General features: G+C 37.2%; 1 pseudogene; it reads right to left on the bottom strand.

Moving 5' to 3' along the window:
• LOC126584450 (protein DOWNY MILDEW RESISTANCE 6-like) overlaps window positions 1-7,461 on the bottom strand; it is a 52,143-nt pseudogene extending 44,682 nt beyond the window's left edge.
• Between the last annotated feature and the right edge of the window lie 16,579 nt (window positions 7,462-24,040).

Here is a 24,040-nt window from a genome sequence, read left to right as displayed (position 1 = left end):
AACGGTTCTCTACAGTTACAAAGGCTACAATTTTTTCAGATGAAGACAGAGCTTCAAAACATACAAAAAGGGTCTGATTCAATATCTGTCTATTTACAAAAAATCAAATATGCCAGAGACTATCTTGTTGCAGCCGATGTTCTATTTGACGATGATGATATAGTCATCCTTGCTCTTGTTTGCTGATTATAATACATTTCAATGTGTTATTAGAGGAAGAGAAACTGGGATTTCCTTGAAAGAATTTCGATCATAGCTTCTTACTGAAGAAGCTATAATTGGACAATCTTGTGAGTCTTCTGTGTCTTTTGGAACTGCAATGGTTGCATGCACTCAGTCTAAAAAAGGAAAAATTCTTAGTCTTGATCACAGTTCATCTCAGTCCCAGGGATTTGACATAGGGTCTTCGAGCCAAGGTTACAGTCTCAATGGAGGATCTACTTCTAATGGATATAACTCTGGACAAGGGTCATCTTCTCAATATGGCTCTAGAAATTTTAATGGCAATTATGGCAATTATGGCAATTATGGCAATTCATTTTCTTTTGGGGGATACAAAGGGACAAACTATAGAAGAAAAGGAAGAGGCAGGTTTCAGTATAACAATGGTCTCAGGTATCACTCTCCATCATACAATTCTAGTCCTGGAATTCTTGGAGCTCCAAAAGTTTTTCAACACACCTGCCCTGATCATCTAACTAAGATTCCTACTTGTCAAATTGATGAGTAGATTTTATATTATATATTTTATCCTAATCTTAGTATATTTTGGTTAATATATTGGAAGAATTTTGATACTTTGAATTGTATTTTCAATATAGGACTTTCGACTTCCTCTGGAGCAAAACAGGACCAAATGGACGAATTTTGGAGTAATTCCAGTTGGAGGACGTTCGTTAGTCACTTAGCTTGATCATATCAAAATTTGGGATTTTTCCACCAAGCGGTGATTTTCTGACGATGAAATAAAGAAGCAGTGCGCAGTGCTGGAAAGTGACGTTTTTGGGCTTAAATTGCGTTTTTGGAGCCCAAGATGACCTCGGATGGGTTCGTGGCCTTCTGGAAAAGTGTTCAGAATATTCCAAACATTAAATCCAGCTATATTGGGCCAGTTTTGGAGCAGCTTATGGGCCAAAACGTGGCTGTTCAGTTTTTAGATGAATTTTATTATTTAATTTAGGGTTTTGTTTGTTAGGGTTTTGTGTGGTGGCTTAGCAGATATATTGTTGGGCCGTCTACAGTTTTAGATACGCTTTATTTTATGCAATATTGGAGACAGAGAGAAGTGCTAGGGTTTTGAAGATTTTCTACTTGAAGGTGTTTTCAATCCTTTTCTTAATAATATTTTCTATGATTTCAATTATGAATATGCGGAACTAATTTCTTTTGCTAGGGCGAAGCCTTGAGCCTTAGCATGAATATGTGATTTTTATTTAATTGCTTATGATTGATTGCATGCGTACTTTGAATTGTTAATCACCGGGATAAAAACTATCTAATTGTATTAATGCCTGATCACCATTAGGATCTTTAGAAAAGTAATTTGATGCAATTTTGGTCGGAAGGTTCCCTGAAATTGACGCTGGCTTCTTGTGATTAATAATTGTAGTTTCTCTTAGGATGAATATCACGTCTTAAGGATTGCATGGTTTTTCAAAGGATTTTCATAAAGCATAATGAGTCTTTCATGTTTAGATTTGATCCGAACGTCCGGACGGGTTGCATGTTAGATATACGTTCTATGTTGGAGGTTCCAAGTAGAATATGAATTAGGAAAATCTAACCTTCAAAGTGGCATGTGTAGATCATAAGTAATTGGTAAAAATTCATAGGATTGCTAGGTGATGGTGGAACCCTAGTGCTTTCTTAATTTGATTTTCTCAAAACTGTTTTCTTCTCTCTAATCCTAATATTGCAGATTGTTTATTTTAATTCATTAAATTCGTTTTTATTTTAATTAGGTTATAAAATCAATCACTTAAATTTCTACTTTACAATAATTAATTGAAATCTGGTTTGTTTCGGTTTATTTAATAATCCCTGTGGAGAATGACCTTGCGAGATCCGTTTATACTACAATATCCTTGTAATTCTTGCAAGTAAAATAGGAGGTTTTTATCGCATTCACATGAGTTGTAAAAATCCTATCACAAATCTACAACAAAAAAGGTCATGAGGCTGCAGATTGTTTTCAAAGGCACAATATACCAATTGCTGGACATGAAGCAGCTATTCAATGTTAAATATGTTGGAAGTTTGGGCACTCTGCTACTCAGTGCTATGACAAAAACAACTTTGCATACCAAGAAAGACCACCCTCAGTTAATCTCACTGTGATGCAAGCAAGTCACAATCCTTCTGCACCACCTGAACATTTCTAGGTTGCGGATACTGGTCCCACATCTCATATAACTTCAGAGCTTGCAAATCTTGATTTGGCTACTCAATATCAAGGCACATATACAATAACCACTGCGAGTGGTGCAGGTTTGACAATTTCTAGTATTGGTGCATCTACACTGCAAGCTCCTAGTCATACTTTTACATTGAAAAATATGTTGCATGTTCCTAAACTATCACAACACTTATTATCCATATATCAACTCTGCAAGGATAACAAATGTAGATTCATATGTGATGATATTTCCTTTTGGGTCCAGGACAAAATCACAGGGAAAATCCTATTCAAAGGACTGTGTAAAGCTGGCTATTACCCCATTCCGTTTAAATCTCCACAGAAGACATTACATGCATCATCCATATTACATGCATGCTATCTAACCAAACCAATTACTATAAGCTTATGGCATCAACAATTAGGGCATCCCTCAAATACAGTCACTTCTGCAATGTTGCAACACACCAAAGCTTCTGCATTCACAGATACTTGTCAAACGATTTGTACTCCTTGCTTGAAAGGCAAATTTATAAAATTGCCTTTTTCTTTTCCTGCAAATAAGTCTGTAACCCCATTAGAGATGATTCATAGTGATGTATGGGGACCTGCCCCTGTGTTGTCTTTTGAAGGGTATAGGTACTATGCTAGTTTTATTGATGAATGTACTCGATACACATGGATTTTTCCATTAAGAAATAAAGCAGAAGTATTTCAAATATTTGTTAAGTTTCATGCATTCTTAAGTACCCAATTTTCTGTCCATATTAAAACCTTCCAAAGCGATGGTGGTGGTGAATATACAAGTCATCAATTTCAACACTTTCTAGCATCCAAGGGCATTTTGCATAAAAAATCTTGCCTATACACTCCAGAGCAAAATGGATTGGCAGAAAGGAAACACAAGCACATTCTAGAAACTGCCATCACATTATTGCAAAGAGCTACACTTCCATCCAAGTTTTAGTTTTTTGCTTGTTCAACAACCATTTATTTTATAAACAGAATGCCTTATATTTCTTTAAAAATGCAATCCCCTTACAAGTTGTTAATTGGTAAACCTCCAACTTTTACACATCTCAAAGTATTTGGATGTGCCTGCTATCCTTTATTAAAACCTTATAACAGTTCAAAACTACAACCCAAAACAACAACTTGTACATTTTTGGGATATGTAGACAACTACAAAGGTTTTCTCTGTTTAGATGGGATCACAAACAAGGTTTATATTTCTAGACATGTTCTTTTTAATGAAACACAGTTTCCATATTCAACCACACCATTTGCTGTACCTCAGTTGATCCAACCAACATCCGAGTCATCACTACCTTTATCTGTACCATCCATACCATCAGTTTCATTACATAATCAAGTCACATTACCATTATCTCATATGCATTCATCTTTATCTAGGGCTTCAGAGTCCATGTGTCTAATCTCATCTAGTGCCACATATTCCTTGACTACATCTACAGCCTCAGAGTTCTTGGAAACACAATCAAGTAGTGTTTCAGAGTCTATTCAAACACCCTTACTACATCATTCAACTACACAGTTACTTTCTTCACCCACTAAATCTAGCCACCATGAATTTACACAGTTCCCTATCCATGATGATCTTGATTTCCAACAAGACCAACTAATTGTTGATCTTCCCATTCATATGAATCTGCATCCAATGCAGATGAGGTCAAAGAGTAGCATTGTCAAAAGAAAGGTTTATTCTGCATCAATGGCTATCAATTCACCACAATTAGAACCAAAAACATTCAAAGCAGCTGCAAAAATACCATAATGGCAGTCTGCAATGCAAGAGGAAATTTTTGCAATGCAAGAGGAAATTGCTGCTCTACAATCTCAACAAATATGGTCTCTTGTTCCTTTCCCACCACATAAAAATCTTGTTGGTTGTAAGTGGGTGTACAGAATCAAATGGAATACAGATGGTTCGATATCCAGATATAAAGCACGACTTGTTGCAAAGGGTTACAGCCAAGAGGAGGACATTGATTATGGTGAAACGTTCAGTCTGGTTGTTAAACCAACAACCATTAGATTGATTCTAACATTGGCAGCACAATTTAAATGGACTCTTAAACAACTGGATGTTAAAAATGCATTCTTGCATGGTTTACTACAAGAAGAGGTGTATATGGAACATCCTCAAGGTTTTCAAAGTTCTAGTCATCCCTCAAATAATGTATGCAAGCTTCAAAAATCCCTATATATCTTAAACAAGCTCCTCGAGCTTGGAATTAGCGGTTCACAAGTTTTCTGCCAGGATTGGGATTTCAATTGTCTCAAGCAGATCCTTCTTTATTTGTTAAACACACATCACAGGGCACAGTTGTTTTATTATTCTATGTTGATGATGTGATTCTCACAGGCAGTGATCCTCAGTTGGTTTATGATGTTATTGCAGATCTCACAAAGGAATTTGACATGAAGGATTTGGGAGTTTTGAACTACTTCTTAGGACTACAAATTCAATATACTTCTGATGGCTTATTTATCTCTCAATCAAAATATACAAAGGAGTTAATTGACAAAGTTGATCTTCAAGATTGCAAACCTTATGCTACTCATTGTCTTCCCTATCACAGATTGCTAAAAGATGATGGGAGACCTTATCATAGTCCTGACTAGTATCGAAGTATTGTTAGAGCACTGCAATATCTAACGTTTACTCGACCTGATATAGCATTTTTAGTTAATCAAGCTTGTCAGTTTATGCACAATCCTATGGAATCACATGTTATTGCAATAAAAAGAATAATTAGGTATCTCAAAGGCACTTCAGAGTATGGTATTCGATTTCAATCAGGACCAATCTATCTACAATAATATAATGATGCAGATTAGGCTGGAAATCCTAATGATACAAGGTCTACATCTGGTTTCATTGTGTTTCTTGGTTCCAATCTAATTTCGTGGGCTTTGAATAAGCAACATACTATTTCTAGGTCCTCAACATAAGCTGAATATAGAGCTGTTGCCATCACTGCAGCTGAGCTTGCCTTGATAGGATAATTATTCTATGATCTTCACATTCCATTACAATTGCCTCCCATGATTCATTGTGACAATGTTTCTGCTATCGCTCTATCCACAAATCCAGTGTTTCATGCTAAGTCCAAACATATTGAAATCGATTACCATTTTGTGAGAGAACAAGTAACAAGAAGAGATCTTCAGATTCAACATGTTTCTTCATCTGATCAATCTGCTGACATATTGACTAAATGGCTGTCTACACCATTGTTTCAATTGCATTGTGGCAATCTCATGCGTAGCTCCTACAAGCGTGAGATTGAGGGGGGATGTAAGAGTAGTGAAGTGAAGAAAACCAACATCCGAGTGACAGATAAATCTATGGCAGAAATGAATGACACTTGTCAAGAGATTACATAGTCTGTTATAAGGTAGTTAGGCAGTTAGTTCTTAGCTTAGTTAGAAAGCTTTGTAACGAGATATAGCAGTTTTTGTAAACAGTGAAATAACATACTGAAAAAATACAATCATCTCTTTCTCTCTCCTTCTTAGCCTGATTCTTTCTCTAATTCTTTCTTCTTTCTTCTGCTTTCTGTATCTTTTCTTGAAGATTTCTGCAGTTCTAACATTGAAAGGGTTTATAGAGTTGTGGATTGCTTGCACTAATAAGAGCTCAGTAGGTTCTACAATACAATCGTCTGAAGGCGCTATGAAAAATGCAGCAGATGTCCTGGAATTGCTTGAACTTGCAACTGCCCGATGTTCAGCACTTTTCAGCTTCCCATTACTGATAATCTAAATCTCATGTCAATAAAAAAGAAAAGGGTTTTCATATGGTAATTAAGAAGGGTGACTACATACGTGGGGAAATATACTTAGGCCCTCATATTTACATGATCACAATGTTTAGGTACACCTAATGTCAAACTTGGGTCCAAGCAAGGCGGGTAATGATTAACTGAGAGTGTCACATTATGGCAAAGTTCATCCCTAAAATATGCAGTTCCGAGCCCAAGTCCTTCACTTATTAGCTCCAAAACTTCCACAACTACTTTTCTAACTTGTGCAGAACATGTCCCAACAAGATCTCTAGAATCCATATCATCGATAATTAGTCTTTGTAGATATGAAAATATAAATGTCCAATATATGCAACAAAAAAAAGAATTGAGTTTTTAGAACATGAATCTATATATATTTGGTACCTATATCTACTAGGCTGCTGGGGCCACTGCTGCATACATTCCTCTAGAGGATGGCAAGGGTGTCGTAGGTAATCACGCCACAAATGAACATCTTCCAAATCGAAATATCCACTGCTGGTTGAGAGCCTACAACCTTTTTTTCGGGTTGTAAGAGTAGAGGTTTGCCTTGTCTTCTGCAGGCAAGTCAAAGAACTCCTTGAACACACCCATCGTGTCGTTCAACAAACCTTCTGATATGCCATGGTTGACAACCTGATTTGTAAATAACATTAATTGGATGTCGCATAACATAGTAATTGAAAATTTGAAGCAGTGGTTACTCGATGATCAAGGAAGAGTATTTGAAGTCTCAAAACGTTACTTGAAAAAAACCCAAATTCTTGGCTAGCCTTGAGTATTTTCTGGATTACATTGGTTTGATCATTGCCCAGATCAATCACTGGAATGTTGTCTCACAAATGAGCGGTAGTAAGATTCCCGGGTCTTGCATCCGCTGGGAATATGTAACTCTCAGGCAAGGTTTTACTGTTGTACCAGCTTGAAATAAGCTTCTCCGTTCCCTCAATGTGTATCTAGCCTTACAATGATTAAAGGGGAAAATTAGTGCACATATAAAACTGAGAAATTGCTTTCAAACTTACCTATGATTTCTAGTCAACCATCCATATATTCCAAATTTTTTATATCAATTTGGAATAAACATATTTCTTTGTGTATCAATTGGCTTAATAAAGGCTCACATAATGCAGAAAATCTTGTAAATAAATAGAAGACAAACAATACCTTGATTGTGATCCCAGGCCAGCAGCAAGACGATGCTCGACATTGTTGAGAAAGAATTTCGTCTTGACGGGGGAGAGAACCTTGCATAGGTAAGAGGTTGGAGTACTTCTCATATTGCTAATTGGTTTTAGACCCCCAACTTTCTTCATGGTATAAGAGCAGGTTGTCTCACATGTGAAGCTTAATGGCTATACACGCTCCACGTAATCCCGTTTGTGTTGTCCACATATTTGGGTTGAAATTCGCCACACATAAGGGGGCGTGTTGAGAAAAAATCTCACATTGATGGAAGCAAAGACTTTGCATGAGCTTATAAGGGCTAGGTTACTCCTCATATTATCAATTGGTTTGTAGTGGAACCTCAACTTTTTTCAAACATTAAGGTCAAGTCACTGCACAAAAAAGAAAAAAAAATGAAGGAAAGAATTTGAAGTCTCGATAGTCGATAAGTTACCCGAAAAAATGAAAAAAAAAAAACCGAATTCTTGACTAGCTTTGAGAATCTGCTCAGTTATACAGGTATGACCACCGCCCTCAGCTCCACCTAGATCAATCACCGGAATGTTGTTACTGCATTCTATATTTGCACAAACAGTTTCCTATCACAACAAACTTTTAAATGAGTATTGAGAATCTTGTTATTTGCCTATGGCGGACGCGGGGAGGTTAAATGGTTGTGATGGACTCCATCGGATTTCAGTGTGGGATGCAAACGAGAGGTCGGCAAAGCGTTACATGTTGTATGATGCGATGGTTATTTACCGAGGCACACTGCATTAGTGTTCCAAGTCTAACTTGACATTTCCACGACTGATTAGAAGATTTCAATATTAGGATATTATTAGGAGATACGGTTCTAAACGCTTATACGTGTGTTTGTTTTGCCCTGTGATAGTGTTTGGGTAGCACATTTTTTTATGACGTTTTTGTTACTATAATGCTTATGTTTGACTTTCACATGAAACATTTTAACTTGTTCTTTGTATCATCTTATAGTGCTCGAATAAAACATCTTATTACATTCTATTCGTCTCAAGTCTCATACTGCATAAAGAATAAAATAAGATATTTGTAAGAGAATTCGTCTATTTTCTTATTCAAGTAGAGTGTGCTGCAAGCAATACAAAGACAACTAGGGTTTTTCCCCTCTACTTATTCTGCACAGTAAACACTATTATATCACATTATATAGGTTTTTTTCCCTCTACTCATTCTGCACAATAAACACTATATTATATCACATAATTTGATATCTTATTAGGTTGGAATTTATGTAGCTATTGTTAATCATTCAAATAAATGATTAACGATCTGTGGCCACGCCGAGTAGTGATCTAGCCACGGCATTATTAGGGTATTCATCGTGTGGAGGAGGTGGAGTAGTAGTAGTGTGGCCTGCAAAGTTCCTTTGGTTGATGGTTGTATCGGCAAGATCAGTAGACCTAGGGGTCGTCGGATTAGATCCATGGGGAGGAGGATCGCCCCTCTGCTTCGAATCCATCAACACGATGTTTTTGTTCACCGTCGTTATCGTCTTCAAGTTTTCTTTCTCATCATGCAACATCCTGCCTGCACTAACCACATGCAGGTCCATACTCATGAGAAATACAATTGTTATAACTGCGAATAAATAATTAAGAAACCTCATGGTGATCTATTAATCTTGTACTTATAGATATTAAACAAAGATAGCTAGCTTAACTATAAAGGATGTGTTATGCGTAGGTTAGATACGTGTGTATTTATATGCACCAATCTGCATGACTTTCAACCTTTTTCTTTTGTGGAAAACATTAAAAATTGAATGGTCAGAACAGAAGAAACGAGTTTGTTCGTCTATGATAGTAGAATTCAAAGTAAAACTTTCAAATTTCTTATGTCATCTCTTCTTACATGTATTAGCACGAGTCTTGCAAAGAAAGATCTCTATTTAATTGGCATGCATTTTGGGTCACAAAGAAATCAAAACCAAACCCACAACATATGTTTCTTTGCACTTACTATGGACTTCGCAATACCTTCACTTTGAGACCTACAACCCAGTTAGTGTTACATAAATATATATCTTCTTATGTTTACAAGTTACCTGATGAGCGTAGTAGATACAGAGATATTTATCTTCGATGACAAAGCAGATTCCCTCACTTTCCGCTCAAACGTTTGACCAAAATGTTAATGAAAACTTTTGGGTTGACTTGCTGATTGTATATTAGGACGTGAATTTCTTATATCTCAATTTTGAAGTCATGGTTGACTTGCTGATTGTATATTAGGACTTGAATTTCGTATATCTCAAGTTTGAAGTCATGGATGTATAAAAGCGAAAGTTGCAATACATGTTGCAGTTTAACGCCGCAATCTGGTTTGAGTTTTGATTTGTACCCCATTCTTCACGGCCAGCCAGTTTCTGCTTTTGCCGCACTAATTGCTTCGTCATGTATTGACAATGCTGGAACTCACCAAACCTGGTGGAAAACTGATTCTTTAATTGGGAATGTTTGCATTTTGGTGTCAATTTTTTCCCGTGCTACAAATTTACACTACATTCTTTTTGTTGGTTGGAACTTCTGAAAAGACTTCGCTTGTTGGGAAAACGACCCGTGTTAGAACAACTCGTGTTTCAAACACGAGCCATTTTATTGTTCTCAACATGGCACGAGATGGGAGCAAAGGGAGAGAGTCCAACTCTGTCCTTAGATGTAAAGTATCATTATTCTTGATGCACAAAACCGGAGGTCTTGGAACAACGTAAATCCGACCATGAATCTGCAAGAAATGTAAATAACAAAAGATGTATCGTGGTTCACCCCAAGGTTTGGGCTACGTCCACACTAATTATGTATTTATCTGAGAAGTGAGGGAGAGAGATTCAGAGCCTCTGAGGAAGAGAGTGAGGTCTCTGATAGCCTAGGAGATGGCCTCCCCTAATTGTGAGGGTGATGAGTCCTTTTATAGAATAAGGGCTTCTCACTTATTACATATTTGCCCCTTCCTTTATTACATAATTACATTTAAGTCCCCCAAGTATTTTTACGAGATCTAAATACGAGGCCCTAAATATGGTATAAACAGTAGTCCCCCAAGTCTTCAGTCAAGAGAGTCTTTTGGCTGGAGACTTGAAATTCAGTCCATGTGTGGGCCGAAGTTACTAGATGCTATCTTGAACTGATGCTCGATATGACGCAGTGCTCAATCTGAAATGATGCTCAACTAGAAGTAGCACACGTTGCGAGTCTGCTCGGCTCGTGGCTTATGTTGCCTTGGTTGGCTTGGCTTGTGGCGTTTAAAGGTGAAGGAGTCCCTTTTATAGAATAAGGGCTCGCTCCTCAATACATAAATGATGGGCTAGAGTTGATGCTCGCGGCAAGGCGGTTGCTCAGTAGGCGGCGATGCTCTCTAATGATGGTGATGGAGTCCCTTTTATAGAATAAGGGCTCACTCCTCAATACATAAACGACGGGTTAGGAGTGATGCTCGCAATGAGACGGTTGCTCAGCTGGCTACGATGCTCTCTATTGATGGTGAGGGAGTCCCTTTTTATAGAATAAGGGATCGCTCCTCAGTACATGAATAATGGGCTAGGAGTGATGCTCGCGGTGAGGCGGTTGCTCAGCTGGCGGTGTTGCTCTCTAATAAAGGTGAAAGAGTCCCTTTTATAAAATAAGGGCTCGCTCATCAGTACATGAATAATGGGTGCTCTCTAATGAAAGTGAAGGAGTCCTTTTTATAGATAAGGGCTCGCTCCTTAATACATAAATAATGGGCTAAGTCCTTCAAGTATTTTTCATGAGGCCCAGTTGAGGCCCAATATATGGTACATAATGTAGTCCCCCAAGTTTTCGGTCAATAGAGTCTATTGGCTGGAGACTTTAAATTGAATCCATGTATGGGCTGAAGTGGCGGTTGTTCGGAGGCGGTATTTGTATACCCTGCACTGAAGCTTTGTAGATGAAGCTATGCAAGTGAAGCTTTGAAGCTAGAGCTCTGTAAATGAAGCTTTCAAAGCTGGAGCTTTTTTAAATGAAGCTTTTGAAGCTAGAGCTCTGTAAATGAAGCTTTCGAAGCTAGAGCTTTTGTAAATGAAGCTTTTGAAGCTAGAGCTCTATAAATGAAGCTTTTGAAGTTGATTGACATGAGTGATGCTCATGAATGTTTATGTTGATTGACATGAGTGATGCTCATAGATGTTGTCATGAGTGATGCTCATGAATGTTAACATGAGTGATGCTCATGAATGTTGACATGAATGATGGTCATGAATGTTTATATATGATTGTCATGAGTAATGCTCATGAATGTTTATGTATGATTGACATAAGTAGTGCTCATGTATAATTTTGAAGTACTGGACGTACTTTTGATTACCTAATTTGTGGTAATAGCGGCGGGTTGCCATATAATTTTCGAGTACTGGGCGTACTTTTGATCACCTGGTTAGTGGTAATAGCGGTGGGCTGCTGAATAACTTTAGAGTACTGGGCGTACTTTTGATCGCCTGGTTGGTGCTATTTTGGGTTTATGGGCCTTCGGCTTCCACACAACATTCCAGCCCATTTACTTTAGGCTTTGCCCTTTTTTTTTTTTTGGTATTTTACCCTTTGATGGGGTTTATACAGATATCTCCGAAAGATAAGAAAAATAAATTATATCATTCAAAAATAATGGTTTTGACAGTTGCAGATCGTTGATGCGTACTGTGCCTACTGCGTACTAGGTTGCTTCTGTTGGTAACGTTTGTTAGCTTGGATGGTTTTTTAGAGACTGGGAGTAACAGCTGCTCTTAGATCTGAATTCGAATGAGCTGGCTTGTTGGCCCATCATCATCATGGTTGTGGACTGCACCACCCCACTATGCATCCCTTTAATATTATCTGCTTTTGCTTTTGTTTCCTTTTCCACCGCACCTCTCTCACTCAGTCTCTTTTTCTTTTTCTTTAACATCATGGTGTCGTCTGTGAAGAGTGGGAACATGCACTCCCTCATGCTGAGAGTCTTTATTTTTTTCAGAAGTTGATGCCTTTCTAAATAGCTCCAGCTATTACGTTCGAGAGCATCTTCAGAGATTGTCATCAACTTTGGGGCTGCATGAACGTGCCTGGTGGATGGATTATAAATCATGGTGGACATGTGGTTGCTGATAATGATGAGTGGGACCCCATTAGATCGAGAGATTGAATCCCAGCTTCAGCATCCCAATAATTCCAACGAGGAAGAGAAAGAAAACCCAGAACGAGGAACTTGCAAAAACGCAAAGCCAACCACAACAGTTCAAACTTCAAAGTGGGGCCTTAAGGTGACGTTGAGGTGCCTTTGTGGATCTAGGATATTTCCTGTTGCAGTTACCAGAGTTTGACGGTCCTTCTTTCCTTTTTGGCCCGTTGGGTCAGCAGCTTAAGTGTTCTGAAATTGAGAAATTGAGAAGCTCAATTGCATCAAGAACGACTGCGTTTTGACCTTTGCTGCTGTAACTCGCCCTCTTTGAAAAACCTTCTTATTTCTCTCTGCTCGCTGTTTGGGCTTTTCGTAATCGTGATAGAGGCAACCGAGGCAACCCACGAGTTTCCAGAAAATGGTGACCCCTGATCTTCTCCGCCTTGGCCCATTACTGCTGCTTCACGGTGTACAGAAAGCTTCACGGGCTGTTGGATCTCGCTGCTTCACGATGCATGGAAAGCTTCGCCAGCTCTTCTTCGAAGCGTGTAGTGGCAGTGATGTCGGTGATGATGAGGCCTCTCTTGAGAAGCACAGAGGCACGAGGCTTAGGCAGTGAGCTACTCCATCGTTCGAAACTGGGGGAGGGAGTGGTGGTTCGGTCCTTGAGTGGAGATAGTTTGATGCATAATTTTTTAAAGTGTTAAGCTGCTAGGCCTGTAAAAGTAACATTTCAACTGCAGAGGATGACCCATACGTTAGAAGAACATCACCATTCCGGATTTTGCTAACTGCATGCTTGACCATCACTTTATCAGCAAGTATGATCTTCTCGAATATCAACTGTTCAATATCTAACTGGAGAGATGCTTTTGCTTTTTGGAGAATGTCATGGTGGCTCTCAGAGGATCGGCGAAAAGAGTGAGTCAACATTTGGAAAATTATAGGACATATGGCGTTGTGGCGTTCATGTAATCATGACATCCTGCCTGTGGTATATGACAGTCCCATTTTTTTTTTTGTCTTCTTTTGCACCAAACTCGCCAACAAAGAGGACCCTCTTGGATCCGGGCCGGAATCTTGTCTACCCGGGTTGTAGGAGGAGCTTCAACTCGCCATTCTCTTTCTCTTCTATCTCTCTTTGTAGATTGAATGGGTGTGTCTCTGAGTGTGGGTGTTAGGTTGTTTGGTTCTTGGGTTTTTGCAGATTCAAGTGGAGTGTGGTGAGGTCTCACGGTGGTGAAATGAAAAAATGAAAGAGAACAGACATAGCTTTTTGTGTCGATTCCCAGAGACGGTTCCAAATGTTGATGCACAAAACCAGAAGTCTTGGAACAACGTAAATCCGACCGTAAATTTGCAAGAAATGTAAATAACATAAGATGTATCGTGGTTCACCCCAAAGTTTGGCCTAGGTCTACACTGATTATGTATTTATCTGAGAAGTGAGGGAGAGAGATTCAGAGCCTCTGAGGGAGAGAATGAGGTCTCTGATGGCCTCCCCTAATTATGAGGGTGATGAGTCCTTTTATAGAATAAGGGCTTCTCACTTATTACATATTTGCCCCTTCTTTTATTACATAATTACATTTAAGTCCCCCGAGTATTTGTACGAGATCTAAATACGAGACCCTAAATATGGTATAAACTGTCCGGTTCCCGGGTTTGTACCGTCATCGAGTATTTACTCCTCCATACGTATGATAACTATTTATACCATATCTAGGGCCTTGTATTTAGATCTCGTACAAATACTCCGGAGACTTAATGGTAATTATGTAATAAAGTAAGGGGCAAATATGTAATAAGTGAGAAGCCCTTATTCTATAAAATGACTCATCACCCTCACAATTAGGGGAGGCCATCTCCTAGGCCATCAGAAACCTCACTCTTTCCCTCAGAGGCTCTGAATCTATTTCCCTCACTTCTCAGATAAATACATAATTAGTGTGGACGTAGCCCAAACCTTGGGGTGAACCACGATACATCTTGTGTTATTTACATTTCTTGCAAATTCATGGTCGGATTTACGTTATTCCAAGACCTTCGGTTTTGTGCATCAACATTTGGCACCATCTGTGAGAATCGAAACAAAAAGCTATGTCGGTTCTCTTTCATTTTTTCATCTCACCACACTGCACTTGAATCTACAAAAACCCAAGAACCAAACAACCCAACACCCACACTCAGAGACATACCCATTCAATCTACAGAGAGAGAGATAGTAGAGAGAGAATGGAGAGTTGAAGCTCCTCCCACAACCCGGGTAAACAAGAATCCGACCCGGATCCAAGAGGGTCCTCTCTGTTGGCGAGTTTGGTGCAAAAGAAGACAAAAAAAAAATTGGGACTGTCCTATACCACACGCAAGATGTCAAGATTACATGAACGCCACAACGCCATATGTCCTATAATTTGCCAAATGTTGACTCACTCCTTTCGCCGATCCTTTGAGAGCCACCATGACACTCATCAAGAAGCAAAAGCATCTCTCCAGTCAGATATTGAACAGTTTATATACGAGAAGATCATACTTGCTGATAAAGTGATGGTCAAGCATGCAGTTAGCAAAATCAAGGATGGTGATGTTCTTCTAACGTATGGGTCATCCTCTGTAGTTGAAATGTTATTTTTACAGGCCCAGCAGCTTAACACTCTAAAAAATTATGCATCAAACTATCTCGGAGCTTCTCCGCTTAAGGACCGAACCACCGCCCCCTCTGAAGGATTATTTTGTGAAAACAAGTTCATTTAAGCAACATCTATAAGCATGCAATTAACAATTAAAGGCGGAATCATGCTTGCATGCACTTAAAAACAAAACTTTAACCATGAAATTCAAAGCCTAGTAGATTGGTGAACCAAAACTCAACTCAAAACAAAGTGAGTTGAAATTGTACCTTTGTAGATTCCTCTTTGCATAAGCAAAGGCTAATCACCCAAAGAGAGGGCCTTCATTCCTTGCATATTAAATCTATGGATTTGGATGGAAGAATAGGTTTCTCCAAGTTCCCAAAATTGAGAACCTCTAAGTCTCTTCACCAAGGTTAGATTGGAGAAGAAATGAGTGACCTTGGAGTAGTGGGATTGCTAGATGCACCCTCCAAGGGGCCGGCCTCTTTAGAGAGAAATGGAGAGACATGTTCTCTCCAATTTTCTCCAAAACAAACCCTAAAAGAATTTTGGCTATAAAGTCATATTTATACCTTTATTCATTTGAGTGGCAAACTTGTAAATAAGTCCAAGTTCACTACCCTTAACCATATGGCCGGCCTTAGGGTGTTGTTTGGGCTTTTGGGCTTTTGTGAATTAAGTTGTCATACAACTTAAGTCAATGGGCTTGACGTTCGAAGCCCATTGGGCCTAAACGTCCAAAACTATCCCGAGGTCTTTAACGAACTTATTCGTTTGATTAATTAACATATTAATTAATCCTTGCCATAAATAATTAAACCATTTAATTATTCTTACTCATCTCCATTGTTTCTTCAATCTCCACCTTACACGGTGTACGATCCATTAGGTTCCTTTTAGCGAGGCAGTGGGCGATTAAAACCATTTCACATCGATTGTGAATTGAAACTTACTTTCAATTCTCCCTTTAGTGATTACACACGTTTAAGGCTTCCACAAACCATGAGTGACACCTAGCAGCATATCATGGTTACCCAAGCTAATCAGAAGAGGTGGAGAACCTATTCAGTTTAGGATTACAAATGCAATACGGTATTTCTCTAATACAATACTCTTGGACCACATTGTTTGGTTTGATAGTTTATTTATTCATGTCTACTATCCAATGTGATTCGTGTGCTTATATGATTTCCTTGAATGTGATTTGAACGCATTCCTAAATCTCATTCATACTCTGGCCAGAGGTTTTAATCATATCATAGAGTATTCTCCCTCAAACGGTTTGAAGGTTAGAGATCCCTTGTTGCGCATTCACTTGCCTCCATGGCTAAGTGGCTTAACCCTAACGATGCCGTGGACACTCCAATGGAATGACGTTTGACATAATCAAAGATCAAGGACTTAACCACAAGACAACTGTGATGCCTCAGGTCAAAGGACTACTTTGCATTATCCCAACCATGAGTTCTCATGTGACATGAATATGAGAACTCTTCGTTGATCGTGTTCAGTGAACTCATTCTCTATTGAGCACCTACGTACTTGTCTTGATGTCACACACACCAATGACTCGAGACTAGTCACTCTCCCTGAGAGAAGATACAGTACGTACTGATCTTAACGGACTGTCAATGCCCAATTGACAATCATATGATCAGGAACATTTAGGATGTGTCTACGAAAGAATGGTCTCATGAATCTAACTTCATTAGATCGTATTCTCCCAATCACATATTCCTTGGACTTTATCGTTTAAGCATATAACATTTATATGAGACGGCTCAAACAATAATCTTTGCCCTTTATAGTTAAACTAGATTAGTTTAACATGTGAAATGTCCGTAAAGTATCATCATATGATTGGCTTTAAGGCACATTTCCAACAATCTCCCACTTGCACTAGAGCCAATCAGCTTAGTCATCAGTGATGATACCTCTTTTGTAGTCATTTCATAAATGGCTGAATAATAGGCCTAGACAATGGATATCTATATGTTATCCATAGAAGCAACCTTGAGAATAACGACGTCACTATTATACATGATTCTTAATCATGCGTTTCAGTCTCTCATATGAGTTCGGATCTTGATGAGACCTTGATTCCCTGGCTTGAGCTATCGCCCCATTAGTGTCATAGTGTCGATACACTAGATACACTTTCTGGTTGGAACCGAATAGAGAGTTCATAAATGAACTTTCCCATCCAAACAGCATTGTTGTAAACTTCTATATGGCAATATATTTTGCATTCATAATGGAACACACTAAAGTCATTACTTTAATGTTTCCATCCAAATATCTCTCTAGTCATAATAAAGAGATATCCGTTTATCTCTTCATTCATAATGAAGAAACATCCAATGATGGATTAGATTCATAATCTAATACATTTACGCTTCCATTACGTTACTTTAATTCTTCCTCGATCTTTGAGGAATTTATCCTTTAGTATTTCTTAAATACTTAAGGACTCACTTGACAGTTGCCATGGTTCTGATCCTGGGCTTGCACTGATATCGTCTTGTACCGTTCTAGGTACAACTCATATCAATGTTTTTCATACAATATGAAATACATAAATCACATTTATGCGTATGCATAAAGGATTCTATTTACGCATTATTTCTTTGGGAGTCAAAAGGGCACGTTCCCTTTGAGAAGGGCAACTTGCTAGTCACACTAGAGTCATCCTTCTAATTGAAGTTTATCATCATATGAGAAACTTCCTAGCAACTTTTGTCTATTATTAGGGATTGATATAATCAAATTATATCTTGAAATCTATCAATATAGATTTCCATCCCATGTATATAGACTATGTCTCCCATATACATTCTATCGTTATAGAATGCTTAAAGTCATAACTTTAACGAAGAAATATTCTTTTCATTTCCAAAATTAATATATCATATATATCACATATATATTTATATATATATATATATATATATATATATATATATACAAATTTAGGAATATGATTAACTCCCACTAATCTTTTGTAAACCTAGTAAACAAAAGATTCATTTACATCTTTATGAGAAATCAAACGATTTGACCTTTCTCTCATAAGACGCTTATAGCTCCCACTAGCTTGCTAAGATCCATGATGGATGGATCTCTACAACTTACATGTCTTGTGATTCATAGTTTTAGACGTATATTATCAAGACTATCTTAATAATGGTTTCGAAAACCCATATTATGTCCAAACATTGAATCACCATTTAGTTGTAGCTAGCAATCTTCGAATTAATTGAAACTAAGACTACGTCAAAAATGGTTCCTTCAAAGTCAACCATTCTCTTTGATTGTAGTCACCTTAAGCTACCAATTAGCTTATGAAGGTTTCATTATTTCGGGTCAAATGGTACTTTACCATTTCCTTGAGTATATATCATATATACACTCAATGTAGTCATAAGGATTTTCATTCTTATTTCTTTCAAATTAAGAGGTGCAACTCTATGATATAGTCATAAAGTTCAAACCATTCAACTGAGACGGTTTATAAATCCTTCTCGACTACCTTGGAGCTTTTGGTATAGGAACTAGGTTGTTATATTTGTTGATTACTTTCTTGTCTCTCAAAGAACCCATTCTTTGAGTTCTATCTCTCGTTCATTTGCTTTTAGGCAAATCACATTGTAGGATTACAATGAACTACCCAACAAAACAACATTTGTTAGTTGGTTTATAGAAGCGATATCCAAAAGTTAATTTAAGGATATCCCACAAGATTGTTTATCAAACAAATATTGCTTACAAGCACACAACCCCAAATCTTAACATGTTTTAAGATTTGTCTTTCTTTCCAACTACATCTTATGGAGTTATGAAAATTTTGGAAGATCTTCTAATTTACAATCATATTGTTTTTAGAAGTATATATCCTATATATAGGTAATAGATAACATCTAACGAACTAAATCTTATTCGAGTTCGTTCTTCTCCTTAATGGAGAAATCTATTATCTTATGATGCTTCTTTCCTTGATATCTTTCAAGGAGACTCATCTAAAGTGTTTCTTTTCCTTGGATTAAATCTAAGGAGGTAAATACTTTAGACGTCTTACTCATCAACTTACATTTCTTGAATTCTTTGAAAACTTTTGCAAAGCATTCGGACTTGTGTTTATTCAAAATAAACTATAGTCCAACCGAGAGTGATCTTCGGTGAATGTCATACAACATGAGTAGTATTATGTTTGTGGACAAGTGCCACTAACATCTAAGTGAATTAACCTCAACAACTTTGTGATTCTTTCTTCTTTCCAAAAGAATAAAGATTCGAACATTTCGCCTCTATACAATTTTAACAAGAAGGTATTGGATCCGGATCTAACGATCCAAAGCATCCATCAATGACCAACTCGTAATTTATGTTTTAGAGGTATCACAACTCAGTTGGGATTAGTCACTACCTTGCAACCTTTTGGGTTTTAAGCATCATTATATTCTAAACAGTTAACACCACCATATTATCTCTACTATAGAGATAATTAATTAGATTACAATAATCTAATCATTCATTAATAAAGAACAATGTTTTGTCAAACAAAACATTTATCCATTTCACATAGTGACGGAATTTAGTTCCTTAAAATTGGAATATAAAGACAATCTATGTTTTTCCAATTTCTTTGGTAGTTCATATGAGGAAGTAAGTACCATCTGCTTTCGCAGAGATCTATATTTGATTCACGTTTCGAATGTGAAGTACTTTCTCTTCTCTCATTAATCTTCTACTTCTTATTAGCCACACTTTTACAACGATTGTAAAACATAGTTACTAATACGGAATCAAGCATTCAAGTAGAAGAACCAACTGTTTTGAACTTTTCAAGAACAATTTACAACACCTTCGAAAGGTGTGTTCTTGACACTTGCAAGACATCTCTTGCAAATACCCTTTCCAATGTCCATCCTTTCATAAAGAAAGTTTGTTCCCTTGGAGTTAATTTAATCTTCTTCATTTGACTTCTCCTTTGACTACAATAGTCATGGTCCCTAAACTCCCACTATCTCTCTTGAAACTTATTTCAATTGTGTTATACACATCAAACATTTTGGAGAGCATGTGGTTATTGTTCACTACACAGTTTACAATAAACTTAGTGAACCATTAGTATAGGGACATAAAGGTGAAGTCCTTGCCTAGCTTCCGTCTCGTTAAGTGGTTTATCACTTCAACACTCAATGATTCAAAATCATCATAAGTCCATGTTAATGGACTATTTTTGTCAACCAACCATTATGTTCTAAACATAATTACAAACTTTCAAGAGTTGTACAAGGCAACTCTTATTTCTTCATACAACAAATTGTAAGTAAAGAATCATGGCACATTAAGTGTCCATGCCTTTGTGCTTTCTTCTTAAGTTCTTTGTTCATATAACAAAGAAACAAGCACTAAGTGTTTGCATTGACTAAGAGTTGTTCAAAGCAACTCCTATTTCTTCATACAACAAATTGTATTTGAAGTATTATGACATTAAAAGTGTTGTCCTCTTTATGATAGACTTTTTCTAACATATTCTTCTAATGATACATTATCAATAGGAAGATTGTGAGGATGAGACTACTTAGGTACATTTACAAGCCATTAAAGACAATCTATGGTTTTGTAGTACCAAGTACGGAAACTAAAGCTTTCGGCTTTTATTTGTCAAGTGTTGGATAGCGTTTGCAAATATATTGGTAAACAAATACATAACGAATATAAATTGATTGATTTTAAGCCATTTGATTCGGGTCTTTAAATCAAAATAGCACCACCCACTATTTTTGGCAAATTCCATATCCCTCATTGGAATTCGAGAGTTTTGGATGAAACTCTTAGTAGGGTATGGGAGGCTCACTACTACCAAGCCCACCTCAGAAGAAAATCATATTGGCTAGCGTTAATAATAATGAGAGAGTACGCTTACTCATTTGCATCTCTTGCAAGTACCCATCTAATTTGGCCTCTAGAGAATGATGCCTCAGAAGAATATCATATTGGCACCATTGCACTTAGTTAAGTTATTCCCACCATGCTAGTTCAAGTAGGGGTTCAAGAATGGGCTCAGAAGAATATCATATTGACCACACTCGTTACCTACCTTTCACTTCATCATATGTTTATAGGCTTCTCCTGAATGTAAGCACATACTTTGCAACCCCAGAACTGGACGAATACGGTGTATGAGTCACAAACGATTGAAGCCCACCACGGTGGAAGGCCACGAAAGAGTGTTCAAAGCACTCTCACACTTATCAACTTAATAATGGTTTGGTTGAGGGTTTTAGGTCTCATCACATATAAACATACATTTTAATCTCTATTAAAACAATTTTGGTCCTATTACAACTATTGGTCCATATGATTGTTTTAGTTGTATATAATACTCTCACTATGCTTATAAAACGGTTTTTAAAGCAAGAGTATATGATACTACTAACATAACCTTTGCATTCATTTGATGGACTATATAGTTGCCTTAGGGCCTTAGGATGATTATGAACCTTTGTTTAGATTCAACACGAGCCTTGTGTTGAATCTCGGTCTAGGGATGGTGATTGATTTTAGTTACGCGTTTAATCACATTAAGGCGTGTTGTCTTAGGGGCGTTGGACCCAACTACTTCATTTTCATGCATATCAAATAAAGCAAGAAAGAAGTACTTCAAAGTAAAGGTGAGCTTATGCTCATTACAACATTTGCATAAAACAAATTACTTTAAAGTAAAGAAGAGCTTAAGCCCTTTTACAACATTTGATCAAATCAAATTACAACCAAAATCTAATCTACACATTCTCATGGTTCAAACAAATTTGAAACGGCCTATCACATAGCTCAATTATATTAGGCTTAGGTTCATAATCACCCTTTAATTAATTAACACTTTAACTAATTAAATTGAATGCAACATTTTCATTTGGTTTTTGTATCCATAAAATTGATTTAAATGGAGCTAAACAAAATGAAAATCCAATTCTCATTTAAAGAGACAAAACAATTTTGTTCTCTACCTAATTTGGGCCATAAAGCAATTAACCTCAACTTTTGGGCTATATTGCAAAACTTTTGGGGTCACTTTGTAAAGACACAAAAGTCCACTACTTCATGTAATTACAATAGAACCCAAAATTTAATCAATGTAAAAACTTCATTAAAGGAGCAAAACAATTTGTCCTTTAGCGTTTTTGGACCTAAACGTAAAAACGTAAACTTTTGGGCCAAAGTGCAAATACACAAAAGTATCAAAACTTTATGTAATTGCATAAAAGCCCCAAAAGTACCCCACTTGATAGGGTGGCCGGTTTTGGAGACTAAAGAGAGTGATGTGTGTGTTGATTTGTAGTTTGACATAAAGCATGCAAGTGGTGTGTGTGAAAGGAAATTAATCCTTTCACACCCATCAATATCTCTTACACCTTTCAAATAAATATCTAAAACATTTAAACATTTGAAAAACATAAAACATAAACTTTATGAAATAAATCAAAACTTTGAATCAAAACACAAACCTTTTTGTTCTTGGCAAAAATGTCAAGAACAATGAAGAACACTCATGAAAAAACTCAAAATTTTCCATGAACATTTTTCACCCAAAAACATACCAAAACCATTCAAACTTTAGGGAAATAACATCTAACCAAACTAGGGTACATAGGGGGTTCCAAAAGTCACCTTAAAACACTTTTAACAAGTCAAACAAGAACCCAAAAATCCACCTTTTGGATTTGGCCGAATTTTCCCAAAGTCATGACACCAAATTTTAGCTCCAATATTCATGCTCATATGAACTACATCTACAACATTTGAGATGGCAAATTTTCTAACAAAATTTACATTCAAAGAAACAAGAATAAAGCTTGTAACATATTACAACTTTTAAATCACAAACTATGAACTACAAAACCCAAAAGGATTCACCAACTACTAGACCTAGGCTCTGATACCACTTGAAGGATTATTTTGTGAAAACAAGTTCATTTAAGCAACATCTATAAGCATGCAATTAACAATTAAAGGCGGAATCATGCTTGCATGCACTTAAAAACAAAACTTTAACCATGAAATTCAAAGCCTAGTAGATTGGTGAACCAAAACTCAACTCAAAACAAAGTGAGTTGAAATTGTACCTTTGTAGATTCCTCTTTGCATAAGCAAAGGCTAATCACCCAAAGAGAGGGCCTTCATTCCTTGCATATTAAATCTATGGATTTGGATGGAAGAATAGGTTTCTCCAAGTTCCCAAAATTGAGAACCTCTAAGTCTCTTCACCAAGGTTAGATTGGAGAAGAAATGAGTGACCTTGGAGTAGTGGGATTGCTAGATGCACCCTCCAAGGGGCCGGCCTCTTTAGAGAGAAATGGAGAGACATGTTCTCTCCAATTTTCTCCAAAACAAACCCTAAAAGAATTTTGGCTATAAAGTCATATTTATACCTTTATTCATTTGAGTGGCAAACTTGTAAATAAGTCCAAGTTCACTACCCTTAACCATATGGCCGGCCTTAGGGTGTTGTTTGGGCTTTTGGGCTTTTGTGAATTAAGTTGTCATACAACTTAAGTCAATGGGCTTGACGTTCGAAGCCCATTGGGCCTAAACGTCCAAAACTATCCCGAGGTCTTTAACGAACTTATTCGTTTGATTAATTAACATATTAATTAATCCTTGCCATAAATAATTAAACCATTTAATTATTCTTACTCATCTCCATTGTTTCTTCAATCTCCACCTTACACGGTGTACGATCCATTAGGTTCCTTTTAGCGAGGCAGTGGGCGATTAAAACCATTTCACATCGATTGTGAATTGAAACTTACTTTCAATTCTCCCTTTAGTGATTACACACGTTTAGGGCTTCCACAAACCATGAGTGACACCTAGCA

This window comes from Malus sylvestris, chromosome 10, assembly GCF_916048215.2.
Source record: "Malus sylvestris chromosome 10, drMalSylv7.2, whole genome shotgun sequence".
NCBI classification, from domain to species: Eukaryota; Viridiplantae; Streptophyta; class Magnoliopsida; order Rosales; family Rosaceae; genus Malus; species Malus sylvestris.
Note: the sequence above shows the minus strand (reverse complement) of the source record. Positions and strands in the feature narration are given on the sequence as shown.